Source organism: Triticum dicoccoides, chromosome 4A (genome assembly GCF_002162155.2).
Source record: "Triticum dicoccoides isolate Atlit2015 ecotype Zavitan chromosome 4A, WEW_v2.0, whole genome shotgun sequence".
Lineage (NCBI taxonomy): Eukaryota > Viridiplantae > Streptophyta > Magnoliopsida > Poales > Poaceae > Triticum > Triticum dicoccoides.
Genome location: NC_041386.1, coordinates 269,243,770 through 269,254,684, shown reverse-complemented (window position 1 = coordinate 269,254,684; position 10,915 = coordinate 269,243,770).

The window sequence follows — 10,915 nt, the reverse complement described above, 5'->3', positions numbered from 1 at the left end:
GATCCTGAAGATGCTCTCCTAACGGAGATGCTAGTTCCGGCTCCTTACGAGGTGCCGGTGAAGAAGGCCAAGAAGAAGGCCACGGGGACCTGAAAGGGTCTCCGGCGCAAGGTTATATCGGACTCATCGTCCGATAACTCCGAAGCGCACTCCTCCCATGGAAACAAGGAGGAAGAGGAATGTTCTCCCCCCCCCCCTAGCCGGGGGAGACAAGAAAAGGAAGGCCGCCTCAACCGGGGAGGCCGAAGGGTCCAAGAAGGGAAGGACCCTCCTTCCGGAATTCTCCATGACGGCCGCCTACAGCGACGACGAGTGTTACCCAGGGACAAGCCCCTGGCGAAGTCGTAAGTATCTGGATACCATAGTAATTCATGGTATGTTTTATTGCACTGCTTCTCCTTACGCCGAATATGATTACGCAGTCTGTCCCGAGCCCGTCTCGACGTATCTTCGTCGGACGGTTCTTTGTACTCTTCGGATATGAATAGCTATCCACTTCCGACCGCCTCCACCCCTTGCCCTACGAACAACATCGAGGTGTTGTCTCAAAAGGCACCGAGCCGAGGGGAGGTAGTCCTGGGGGCACCTCAAGGCGACCTTACGGACCCTGGGTGCAAAGGGAGCAAGACTCCCACGAGCTCCAAGTTCGGCCCCCAGCCAAACACTGCGACGGAACCTTCGGTAGTTCCGGACTCCGGCAGGCGATCCCCCGTTAAGAGGGGCAAGCCGCCCATGCCGGTGGCCTATGCCTATCCAGAGGAGCCGGACAACTTGCTGGAAGCGCTTCGCGGCGCTTCCATCGATGAAGAGAAAGTTCAGCCCACCAAAAACGGACTAACTGAAGCTTGTGCCAGCCTCCTAATAGGCTTTCAGGTAAGCAATCAAAATATAGGAAAATATTACCACATATACAGTAGCCCCTGATGCTCTGTTTGGTGTTCGCAAAGAAATGCCGAATAGAGGATCAAATAATGACCCAAGAGTCTAATCAGAATATGTCTATGTGCATATGCAGGCTTCACTGCTGGCCGCTGCCGCACGTACTCCGTAGGTCGCTGCACTGAAGCAGGACCTTGAGTGGTCCGAGGAAGAGCTCAGCCTTACCAAGAGGCATCTCGAGGAGAGCAAAGGTAAGTAATACCTTGTCTATATATTAAACAGAAATTCGGTTGTAAAGTAATAGGATCATCATGAATTTGCCAGGGGCCACGACCGAGGTGGCGACCCTAAAGAAGGCGTTGTCTGAGGCCGAAGACTAAGCGGCCAAGGAGCGCAATGAGCGGGAAAAGAAAGAAGCCCGGGTAGGCGAGATGCAGCAAGAGCTCGAGGCTCTCGCCAAAAAACACGAGTCCTTGGAGCTTGACTCTAAGACGCGAGAGACTGAACTTGCGAAGGTGCTCAAAAGCGCATGGAGCTCCAAGGCTGAAGCCCACAAGGCCCTCCAGGAGATTGATGCGGTGAAGCGGGTAAGTCATTCATTATGCAAAGCAAGCATGTGAAGAAAACTTTCTTTTTACTTACCCGAGTTCGGAGCTCTCCAGGAGTGTTCGCAGATCTTCCCCGCTGTGTATAGGATGCCGCAATGTTTTACTGAGCTGAGGAGGGGAGCTCGACGGAAAAGTTGTTCTGGTCTCAGTATATTGGGACCGAACACCCAATGCCCTTGAGCGACCAGCTGAAGCAACTGGTCGAGCTTCACAAGGCGGCCGAACAGGCCATGAAGGGTCTTATAGTCCGGATGTGGCCTGGCGATCCCCTGCCAAGCAGCTACTTCGGTCTGGTGAGGCGGCTTCTGGATGCCTGCCCACGGCCTGAAGTCATAAACCGGTCTGTCTGCGTCGAGGGTGCGTGCGTGGCTTTTGCCCGGGCAAAGGTGCACTGGGCGAAGCTGGACGCCGTAAAGCTGGTGAAGGAGGGGCCGCCGGAGGGCAAGGAGCATCGCTGCCCCAAAATGTATTATGACAGTGTCCTGAAGGGTTCACGCCTTGTGGCGGAGGAATGTGCTACAGATGTAATTTTTGAATGAACATGCTCATGTGATCCTGTAATGCGAAATGAGTTCATTTGCGATATGCAACACTTTTTGAATTTAAAATATTACCTTCTGTGCAGCCGTTTATAAAATCTGAGAGTTGGCTAGTCGTTGGCTTCTGCCCCCATGTAACTAGTACTGGGGTGTCCGGGATAAACCTGAGCATTCTTTATCCAAACTTTGGGTCCTTCGAGGGAGGTGTTCAGCACAACGAACCAGGCAATCGGACTATAAGGCTTTATCACTCTCACTTAGCCATAGAAGTCTACAATTTTAAATTTTGGTGAAGCCCCTAGTATTCGGAAGGCCGAATTTGGGGCGCTATATACGCCTAAGTCGGGAAAGGATGACTCCTCGCCTGAAGAGGAAAAAGTCTTTAAGGACTTGAGACCTCTCGAATAGCAACCAGCTCGCGCCTTATCATGACAGTCAATTTTCGGCTTTCTCTACTGAGGTGCTCGTCCGGAAGAACCGGGACACAATCGCAGTAGTTCTCCCAGCACTACCTTAGCCGATATAGCGGAACGTAAGGTACCAAAACATGGGAGACGGGCAAACCCAACTATTGTCCCAAGACATGATTCGGAGCTGATGCATATAATGCTATAAGTTTGGGGTGCCGCACTCTCGAAAGTCTTTGGATTTCTCACGCCGTATTATGGGTTAAATGAAAGACCCTAGCAAACTGACCGTACCAGAATGTACGGGTGCAAGTTGTCGTAAATGAACATATATAAAAAAGGATGGATAATGCAATAATAGACTAATGCTATGCATTGTTATTTAAATAATACGTCAAAGCGTACTGATACAAGTAGTGCAATAAGCAAAAAATAGGACTATTTGACATGTCCTATCCAAGGGCAAGCTATGTATGGGTAATAAAAAGCGAGTATATCGATTGTTATTAGAGACCACCTAGTGATTCCCTTGTATGTCTTAGCTTCTTGCCTCCTTGGTTGTTCCTTCCCATAATGTGTCCGGCAATCATACTGCCGGAAAGGGCTTCCAGAGAGTAAGGTCCCGAAAGAGAAAAAATGATAAAGGTATGCAACCCCTAGGGCGGTTAAGCCACATTGCGGGGCATGCCCTGATCATGCCCCGCCTATGCCCATGGTATTTTCAATGCGTAATTATGTACACGAGGCACGGATTTCATCGCTTGACTCGGACTGGGACGGGGGCCGAATTGCTAGGCGATCTCTGAACGTGCTAGGCGATCCTGTTGCAGGTTACTCCGGCTCGCTTGACTGTGTCCGCAGTGTGCTCTTCCATGCGGAGCGAGCGTTCTATGTTTCCATGACTGTTATGGCCCCCCTAGGTCCTGGCATCTTGAGCTTGAGGTATGCGTAATGCGGTACCGCATTGAATTTTGCAAATGCGGTTCGCCCGAGCAGTGCGTGACATCCACTTCGGAACGGGACGATATCGAAGATTAACTCCTTGCTTCGGAAGTTGTCCGGAGATCTGAAGACCACTTCCAGTGTGATTGAGCCCGTGCAATGGGCCTCTACACCTGGCATGACGCCTTTAAAGGTGGTTCTGGTGGGTTTGATCCTCGAGGGATCTATACCCATTTTGCGCACTGTATCCTGATAGAGTAGGTTCAGGCTGTTGCCGCTGTCCATAAGGACTCGAGTGAGGTGAAATCCGTCGATGATGGGTTCTAGGACCAATGCGGTGGATCTGCCATGACGGATACTAGTGGGGTGGTCCCTGCGATCGAAGGTGATCGGACAAGAGGAACATGGATTGAACTTTGGGGCGACAGCCTCCATCGCATAGACGTCCCTTAGTGCACGCTGTCGTTCCCTCTTGGGAATGCGGGTTGCGTATATCATGTTCACCATCTTCACTTGTGGGGGGAACCTCTTCTGTTCTCCCGTGTTCGGCGGTCGGGGATCCTCCTCTTCATCACTATGCAGCCCCTTGTCCTTGTTTTCGGCATTCAACTTGCCGGCCTGCTTGAACACCCAACATTCTCTGTTGGTGTGATTGGCTGGCTTATCGAGGGTGCCGTGGATTTGACACGAGCGATCAAGTATGCGATCCAAACTGGACAGGCCTGGAGTACATCTTTTGAATGGCTTTTTCCGCTGACTGGATCTAGAGCCTTTAAATCCGGCATTGACTGTCATATCATCGGCGTTATCGCCGTTGGTGCGGCACTTGTGTCTGTTACGACGTGGTCTGCCATTGGCATCTTTGGTATCCAAAGTGCCCGGATTCCTTGATGTGTTGTTGCTGTGAGCCAGCCAGCTATCCTCGCCCGCGCAAAAGCGGGTCATGAGTGTTGCCCTTCTAGGCATCACCACCCTTCCCGGTGTTCTTCTTCTTCTCCTTAGTAGCACCCTCTCCCTCCTTCACAAAGGTTTGCTTGAGAGGGGAAGGTCGTTTGGCCTTGTCATTCTTCTTCTTGTTGTTCTTGGACTCGGGTGCGTACCCAATCCCTTCCTTGGCCACAATTCACTTTTGATTGCTCAAAAGGTCGTTGAGGTTTTTCTCGCCTTGTATGCAAGAAACAAGGCCTTTCTCAAGTCGCTCCTTCAACTTATAATTCTCCTCAACAATATGCACATGCTCACAACATGGGTTAGTAGCATTTTCATTATCAATTAACACCATATGAGGAAATGTGGCTTTCTCCTTGGTTAGCTTTACTTGAAGTTGATCATGAGACTCTTTGAGGCTAGCATGAGTACCCTTCAAGACCTTGTGAGCCTTGTCAAGTAGGTCAAACTCCTATAGGAGTCTAGCAATATCAACCCCAAGCCTGGCCTTCTCCAAGTTTAGCACACGAGAAACAACAATGGCATGATCAAGATCTTTCTTTAACTTAGCGTGATCATTGTTGTGTGAATCCTCAAGAGAAAAACGAAGACCACACTCTTCCTCAAGAGCATTGGAGAGATCCGAAATCTCATCGGCATATTCACGACTATGCCCCTCCATCTTAGAGATTGTATCTTCGTGAGCTTCGATCATGTCATTGGCTTCACCAAGTTGTTCCAAGAGAGCAACGAAGTGCTTCTTGGATTTACCCTTGATTTTGCCCATAAAGGACTCAAATTCATTCTCCTCCACATTAGGTCCATCATGTTCATCGATGCAATCCGTCAGAGAAGGACTATTAATGACGGTAGTTTTGATGTTGGGGGTTACCTTGTTGGTGTCTTTAGCCATGAGGCACTTGGCAGTGATGCTCTCATTGGGTGAGTCAAAGAGTGACACTCGTGGAGTTGTCGCAATGGCAACGGAGGCCATGGCAACCAACTCATCCTCATCATCATCATCATCCTCATTGTACGCTTCTTGTACCACCAACGCTTTGGGAGGAGTCTTCTTGGTGAAGTTGCTCTTGTTTGGGAAAGACTTGGCTTTGTCCTTTCGGATGAGCTTGCCACCATTGTCTTCCCTCTTCTCATACGGGCACTCCGCAACAAAATGGCTCACATTGTTACAATTATAGCAAGTCCTCACACGTTGCTTGCCCTTTGTGCCACTTGAGTTGTTCTTGTTGAAGTTGGGCCTTGAGTTTTTCTTACTCCAAAATTGCCTTGAAGCAAGAGCCATGTGTTCATGATAGGCATACTTTGTATCTTCGGGGTTGCCCTCTACTTCTTCTTCGTCCTCTTCTCCCACACTAACCTTGGCCTTTAATGCAAGGTTGGGCTTCTTTGCTCTTTGATAACGTAGCACCGCATTGTCGGCCATCTTGTCCAAGATGCTCATGGCCACAAACTCATCCAACACTTCACTTGAGGACAAAGTGTGGAAGTCTGGCCTTTGACGAATGACGGAGGACATGGCCTTGTGGTAAGGCATCATTGCCTTGAGGAATTTGCGCTTGATCCAGTTGTCATCCGTGTCCTTGCTCCCATGATCTTAGAGTGAAACCGCGAGTTTGGTTACTCTCCGATAAAGCTCACGAGGTTCTTCATCTTCATTCATTGCAAACTCATCGGCTTCATCTTGCACTACTTCATAGTTGGAGAGTTGAATGCTTGCGCTTCCCCGATAGAGGGAGACAGCACAAATCCATGCATCTTTGGCCAAGGCAAAGGGCCAAAGATGAGGGTGATCTTCGGGTGGAATTGCATCTTGGATGATGAAGAGAGCATTTGTCGGATGTGGGGCTCCGGCAAACCCTTAAGGTTCGAACACTGGGGTGCGCGCGTAGTCTTCCCCTCCTACCGATCTACGCTCTAGCTCACTAAGAACTTGCGGACGAACTCGGCGAACTCACAACACAGAAAGACACGGGGTTTATACTGGTTCGGGCCACCGTTGTGGTGTAATACCCTACTCAAGTGTGGTGGTGGATTGCCTCTTGGGATGATGATGAATAATACAAGGGGAGAACAACCTCCTAAGGTTGAGGTGTTCTTGTGCGTGGGAGCATGTGGTGTGTCTCTCGATCTCTGATGAGCTAGCTAAGATGAGTTGATCCCCCCATCCACTTTGGTGGCTAGTCCTCTTCCCAAATATCAAGCGGGAAGGGAGCCAACAATGGCAGGCTAATTTGAAGGGGGACAGCTAGTACAAGCTATCCTGACAAAAGTAGTGTTCTCCTGCACAAAGCTTTGGTGGTGATGCTGCTATGGGCTCCACGATGACCTCCGTCTTGCAGTCTGTCATCTTGGTCTTGTTGCACCGGAATGGCAACCTTTGCCTGATGCATCAGTACTCTGCGGCTGCGCTTGCCCCCTTTGCACCAAAGAGGAAACAAGGACGCTGCGCGCGCTGGCGCCCGCCTGGTGCCGATCGTCATGGCTCACGTCACGAGAGCCTCGTGAGGTTTGCCTTGCCTTGATATCTCCGTTCCGCATGAGCCGACCTAGCTAGGCCACTCCAGAGGAGGTCGTTCTTGGATGCTTTGTTGGTGAAGATGGGTCGTACGGCCTGCTGGCTCAGCCACGCCACGGGCCACAGGAAGGCAAGTCTGGGGACCCCCGTTCCCAGAACGCCGACAGTAGCTCTCGGGGCCAAGGTGCGCGCGGGCTTGGCTTCGCGGCGAAGCCAAGGGTCAAGCTTGAAGCGCCACGGGCCCCAAAATTCTGCGTCCTTGGTTGACGCGTGGCGGTTGATTGGACGTGGGCGTCTCTGCTTCCCCACGCTGCCTTTTAATCCGCCTGGCTATGCGGTCCCGCTTCTTGCACAGTTATTCTTCCCTCTCCGTGCCTGGCTCTTCCAATCTTCCAATCTCCCTTCTTCCTGGACGCCCTGCTCCGCCTCCTCAATCCGACCAGCGCTCCGCCCGCTTCACCGTCATGGCGCTGAAGCAAGCCGACAAGGGGAAGAAACCTCTGCCCTCGCCAACTGCGCCCCCATCCGTCGAGCTGGCGCTCGGCCGGCCTAGGGTGCTCAACGACGAGGCCATGGGGAAGGTGCGCCACATGCTCGCCTCCGGCTTCAACGAGTGGGGAGAGACGCCGGCCTGGCCTGCGCTCGCCACAGCATGGCCCGGGTAGTCATTGAGGTTCCGATCTTCATCGATGCCCTCTGGGCTGGCCTGCTTCTTCCCTTCTCCGCCTTCTTCAATGCGGTGCTCGAGCACTATCAGATCCACATGCTCCATCTTGACCCTCAATCTGTGAACCTTCTTGTCGTCTTCGCCTTTGTGTGTGAGGCCATGGTGGGCATTTCCCCCTCCGTGGCGCTCCTCCGCCACTTCTTCTTGCTGCCTCTCACCGGTGCCTGGCAGAGCTCAGGGTGTGTGCGCTTCTAGGCCGTGGCTGCGACAGCAGGCATGGGGATCGACTTCGAGCTCCATTCATCCGCGAGCGAGTTCTGCACGCGATGGGTGTTTGTTGATGCTGGCGTGCTCAACCCTCTGCTCCAAGCTCTGGTGGGGCCTGCCATTCCAAACTCTGGCTGGGGCCATCAGACGCTCACGAGCCCCTGCCTTGCCCCCGTCTACGCCAGGCTATGGTGGTTGAAGGACCTTGGTGAGGCCGCGCCCATGGTGGTGAGGGAGTTCACCAGGCATCGAGTTGCTCCGCTTCAGCGCCATTCTCGCCCGATGTGGGACTTGCTTAGCAGTCAGGACAACATGAGGGTTCAGGAGGAGGGGCTCCCTCGCACTGTGCGACAAATGGTGCTCACGGTCCTATCTGGTGTCCCTCTGCCGGAGGAGATGCCCAAGAAAAGCTGCATGTTTTACCACTGCGAGAAGAAGGTCACCTTTACCGCAAACATGCCTTCCTTTGATGAGTGGTGGCTGCGCCCAGTTGGCTTGGTGGGGCCCCGCGAGAATTACGTCATCATGGTCCCATTCTTTGCCGCCGGTGCCGAGCTTGTCCCAGGTGACGGTGCGGGGGAGCGAGCGGCGACGGGTGCCAGCTGCTCTGATGTTGAGGAGCACATGCCGAGCAGTGATCCGGGAGGTTGCTGAAGAGATGCGGCATGCGGCTCCCAAGGCCGAGGCTCCAGGGGGTTCGGAAGGTCGCAGTGAGGAAGAGCCGGGCTGTTCGCCAAAGTTAGGCTCCCCTAAGGCTATCTCTCTTGGTTCTTCTTCGGCTCCGCCGCGCGTCGGCCGTCACGTCCAGCGCTTTTGGTCGCCTTTGCGTGGACTTCGAGGAGCTCCACAAGAGGAAGGGATCCCCCAGCGGCGGCAACATCTTTGGGCCGTTGAAGCGACGGAGGTACATCACCATCGACGAGTAAGTACCTTATCTTGGTGATCTTCTATGTGCTGCCTTCCTTTCCTGACAATTGTCCCCTTAGGTCCCCTTCTGCTAAGGCCACGAAATCTTCAGAGAGGCAGCTCCCTCTCGCCCCATCGCACTCGCCAAGCTCCAGTGCTTCAGGCTCGAACACTGCCCACGACGTGGGGTCCTCCTCGGGAGCTGGTCCATCATCAAGGCGCCCCGAGCTTGCGCCTTCGCTGTCCTTTCTTCGCGGCCTTGCTCGGAGCGTGGCAGGCATGCCAATGGCTCCTCCCTTGGTCATGGTTGGTAGATGGGTAGCCTCGATGTTGGAGCCTCCTTCAAGCAGCGGGCCTTGTTCGATTTGGGCCCCTCTCGAGGTTCAGCTAGCGCCTGGGGCCGCGCCAGCCCCCAGCCCCCAACCGGGAGATGGTGTGCCACTTGATGCTCCACCCGCAGCCCCCGAGGCGGTGGACGAGGTGGGCTGAGCGTTCGAGCTCGAGCGCGGGCGCAGCGTGGTTCACCACGAGCTCTTCCAGGAGGCCCTGGGCGTGATGAACCGTCTTGGTGAAGAGCTTGCTGGTGTCGACTCACGTCTTGAGGCTGAAGGTCTTCGGTTGGTGGAGGAGCGGCGCAAGCTGCAAGTGGCCATCAACCTTGGCCGTTATCATCGCGACCTCGAGAACGCGAAGGCTGAGGCATCCCTCGAGATTTCCAATGAGGCCCGCTCGCGAGCTTTGGAGGAAGCTCACGAGGCCAATCGCTGCCGCGAGTTTGCGGAGGAGCGCGCGTGGGAGCTCTAGGCCTGGAGCGCGTCCCTTGAGCAGCAAGTCGAGGCGTGCGGGGCTGCCCTTGTGTCGATGAGGGGGACGTCTGCGGAGGAAGAGGAGGTCCGGCGGCGCGAGGAGACGCTGGCCTTGGAGGCCGTGGAGCGCAGCCTCGAGCTCGAGCGACTGGAGACGAGGGAGCATCAAGTCGCTCAAGCTGAAGATGCCGTCGGGGCCCGCTAGGCCAGAGTCGAAGAAGAGATCAATCACCGGGTCGCCATGGTTCACGCTGATCTGGATGGTAGGTACGGCTCGAGGCTGGAGCTTGCCGGACAGGAGGGCGCGGGCAGGGCCGCCGCCCTCAGGCCCAGGTTGGACGAGGCCGAGAGGCATGCTGAGGCCACAACCGCCGCCCAGGTTACGGTGCAGGCGGACCTGGCCTCCGCCCGCGCCGAGTTGCTTTCCCTCCGGAGACGAATTGACGACACCGAGGCCATCGCTCGGCAAAACAGAGAGGAATTGCTCCAACACCGAACGTTGGAGCGCGAGCACGCTCCTATGCTTCAAGACCTTCGGAACAAGGCCAACACCGCCCTGGGTTATATCTGCGACGAGAACGCCCCGAACCCTCACTCAAGTGACTATGCGAGCCACCTGACCTTCTTCACCGAGGTGGTGATGCGCCTAGAGGCTCAATCTGGCAAAGCTCGGCAGCTTGTGGAGGAGAGGGGTCGTGGCCTGCTTCAGTGCGCCTTCTCCCTTGTCTTCAGCAACCTTCTGAACGCCGACCCCAACTTCGACTTTGATGCCGCCATTGCTCCTGTGCCCATTGCCTTCCGGGGTGACTTGGCGCGTTGGGTAGAGGACCATGTCGATGCGTTGGTCAAGGCCTTCACCTTGGAGAATGATGGGGTGGTGGTTGTCGCAGACGAAGGTGACGTGGTCAATGACAACGATGGGGGCGTCGCCGACGGCGGCGATGATTCCGACGAAGGTGATGACGATGTGAGCGACGCGTCCCTGGACGACGCAGCGAGCGATGTTTCTGGCTGATCCCATATTCTCCTGTTGCTTTATTCTGCACGCAAAACTCGGGCGTGGCCCTTGGAAAACTTGTAAGATCATTTTGAGAGGGGGAGCCCTCGTGCAAGCAAACCGCGGTTTTTACATTCCTATGTGATGTGGGTATGTGTCCTCGTGAGCTCATGGAGCTGGGGGTGAGTTTTCCGACGTGGATTCCCTTAGTCAGCACCAACTTAGGGCTGGGTCGTGCGGTGACAAGTTCCTGAGAATCCTGCGGAGCTTATCGCCCCGTTTGAGGGGGGGCCGCAAGGGGTGAGCACCAGGTGTAGTGCTAGCGTGTGCTTTGTGCGGTCCGGCTCGCGAGGAGCTTTGCGAGGGAGAGGCAATGGACCTGAGTCCCAAACCAAACAAGATCCAGAAGGCGAAAAACGGCTCGAACGAGAAAA